Raw genomic sequence first — 3,219 nt, forward strand, 5'->3', positions numbered from 1 at the left:
GTAATTTCCCTGCTCCCTACTCTACTGGCAAAGGCCTATCTACTTTGTCTCAAGGCAATGACAGTCATTGTCAACTCAGGGAGGCTTCTGCTTACTTAGTTTTGGGATCTCATGAACCCAGTGGTCTCCCGAGTTGTATAATCACTGCTACTTAATGAAATGGACATTTCTAGCTGAGCCATCTTGCATCCTACGAAATATTGTTACAATATACTTACCTGACCAGGAAGATTCCATGATCATGAAGGTGGTTTTCCCAGGATGAGGCAGGCTTATCCATTGCACTCCAGATGTGCTGACCCTTGAAATTTCCCCAAATACAGGAAACTTGACTGCATTGAAAGAAAGAAAGAAAGAAAAAGAAAGAAAGGGAAAGGAAAGGAGGAAGGAAGGAAGGAAGGAAGGAGAGAAAGAAAGAAAAAAAGAAAGAAAGAAAAGAGAGAGAGAAAGAAGAGGAAGAGGAAGAAGAAGAAGAAAAAAAGAAAAGAAGAAGGAGAAGAAGAAAAACTAATGCAATAATGCCCGGGTATGGGGGCTCATATCTGTAATCCCAGCACTTTGGGAGGTGCTGGGATTGGATGGATCACTTGAGGTCAGGAGCTCGAGACCAGCCTGGCCAACATGGCAAAACCTTGTCTCTACTGAAAATAAAAACATGGCCGGGCTTGGTGGTAGGCATCTGTAGTCCCAGCTCAGTCCTGGGCTGAGGCAGGAGAATCACTTGAACCTGGGAGTGGGAAGTTGCAGCGAGCTGAGATTGCACCACTGCACTCCAGCCTGGGTGACAGAAAAAAGAAATGTTGTTCTTTTCCCTATACATATGTCTGTCAATCACTGTGGTTATTTGAACTCTGCCATGCTCCTTCCATCTCAAAAGAGAAAATGCCAAACTGGCATTTGTCCAAGCCCCATGCAGATGTAATAGAAATACTACAGGAGAATCCATCATTGACCCTGATTGTTGATAGGTCAGATCTGCAGACAGAGGCAGGATATGATCAGTCTGACTTTGCCATAACAGATCTCAAATCACCCCTAGAATATGGATCCTTATAGCCCAGACGGCAGAAGTGATTGCTGTCACTGGAGCCTGCCAGCCAGCTGGAGAGAAGAGAGTTAGCATGCTCAGACAGATTAGTCTCGGGGTCATTTAGAAAGTCTGGGTGCTCTGGAAACAATGAGGCTAACTTCAGTGGGGATTCCTATCAAGGTGGAACTTCAAAATACCTTAATGCTACTCAAGGAATAGGCAGTATCTAGGTCTAGAATGATCTAGATGCTAGGAGAAATGCCCTGTCTGATCATTTACCCTAAACAGGGGGCCCTTACAAAAATACTGGCCCATTGAGATAAGAAAAACATTCCATGACCTTGGAGGGGTTCAAGGCAGCCATTACAGGATGCTAAAACTGGGCCTCCATATCAAAGAAAAAGTACTGAGGCAGATTTGGAGGTAAATACATGAAGATACTCTGTGGTGTTCCCAGGATGGTTTCTTGGAAGCACCAGAGTTTCTCCAGTGGAGAGGGCCTTGCTGAGGTCTGGGACCACCCGCCACCACAGGGACACACTGGCTGCCGCTGCAGACAACACTGTCCCTACCAGGCACGCCTCACTGGCTGTCAGTAGATACTCTCGGCAAAAGCAAGCCATTAAGATGGGCATGGGCAGGAACCAAACTTCAAGGCCCATCTGAACTCCTCTAAATGGGCTTCCAATAATTACCTCTGTGGTGGTACATAAAGGTGGTTGCTGTTTGCTTTCTTTGGGGTGCCTCAAAGCTTCTCCCCTATCAAACAGCTAAGGCTCTTGAAAGATATAGTAAAGAGTATGTGCTATAAAATTCCATTTACAGGAAGTCAGAACAGGCAAAACAGCATGTCTGGAAGAAGAAAAAAGTCGAACAGTTACTGGGGGAGGGGATGGAAACAGGGATTACCTGGGAAGTGGCTTGAAGGCGTTTCTGGGGTGTTAAATTCTATATTGTGATAGGGATTGAGGCTACACTTGTTTATACAACTGTCAAAATGTCTTTTCTTTCTTCTTCTTTTTTTTTTTTTGAGGCAAGATCTTGCTCTGTAGCTCAGGCTAGAGTGCGGTGGCACGATCACAGCTCACTGCAACCTCCACCTTTCCAGCTCAAGCGAAACTCCCACCTCAGCCTCCCACAGGCATGCTACTATACATGGCTAATTTTTCTATTTTTTGTAGAGGCAGTGTTCTGCCATGTTACCCAGGCTGGTCTTGAACTCCTGACCTCAAGTGATCCACCCGCCTCGGCCTCCCAAAGTGTTGGGATTACAGGTGTGAGCCACTGCACCCAGTCAATACTTTTTTTTTTTTTGGAGACAGGGCCTCACTCTGTCACCCAGGCTGGAATGCAGTGGTGCCATCTTGGCTCACTGTTACCTCCACCTCCTGGGCTGAAGCCATCCTCCCACCTCAGCCTCCTGGGTAGCTGGGACTACAGGCATGCACCACCATGACCAGCTAATTTTTGTATTTTTTTTGTAGAGACAGAGTTTCGTCATGTTGCCCAGGCTGGTCTCCAACTCCTGGACTCAAGGGACCTCCCTACGTCAGCATCTCAAAGTGCTGGGATTGCAGGTATAAGCCACTGCAGCCAGCCGTCGACTGTCAAAACTTATGGTACAGCCAAGATACATGCATTTCATCATATGTAAATTTTACCTTTCAAAAAAAGAACCATAAACAAATGTTGAATTTTATCTAATGATATGCATGCTGAAGTTCTTTAGTGATGAAGTATGCTGATGTCTTCAGTGACTTCTTACTACTTCTTGGTGAAAACTTGGAGGTAAAGCTGTAAGGATACTTACAAATTAGCAAGTGTTCTCTGCAAGACCTGGTGTCTGCCGACATTCCAACCTCAAGCTGTCTCCTCACACCAGTTCTGTGAATCAGCCAAGCTTCCTCCAGGCTTAGGGCCTTAGCACCAAGGGTTCTACGGCCCTGGAGTACCACTTGTCCTCATCCCCTTCACCAAGTTCATTTCTACACATCTTACCAATTTGATAGGTTAGGAGAACCCTCCTGTACTCCCAGCCTAGACTGAGGCTCGTTACTTGTACTGCACTTTCTTCCTTCCTTACTGCAGTTCATAGTGACTCATTCATCAAGTTTTCACACACATACAGACCTTCTTCATTAGGCTGTTAAGGGGATCAAGACTGCTTTGTTCACAATTGTATTCCCTAT

The 3,219-nt window shown here is 45.7% G+C and overlaps 1 pseudogene; it reads left to right on the forward strand.

Annotated features, from left to right (window-relative positions):
- Window positions 1–210: 210 nt before the first annotated feature.
- On the forward strand, window positions 211–341 carry LOC115830753 (annotated as a pseudogene).
- The last annotated feature ends 2,878 nt before the right edge of the window (window positions 342–3,219 follow it).

This window comes from Nomascus leucogenys, chromosome 16, assembly GCF_006542625.1.
Source record: "Nomascus leucogenys isolate Asia chromosome 16, Asia_NLE_v1, whole genome shotgun sequence".
Classification (NCBI taxonomy): Eukaryota; Metazoa; Chordata; class Mammalia; order Primates; family Hylobatidae; genus Nomascus; species Nomascus leucogenys.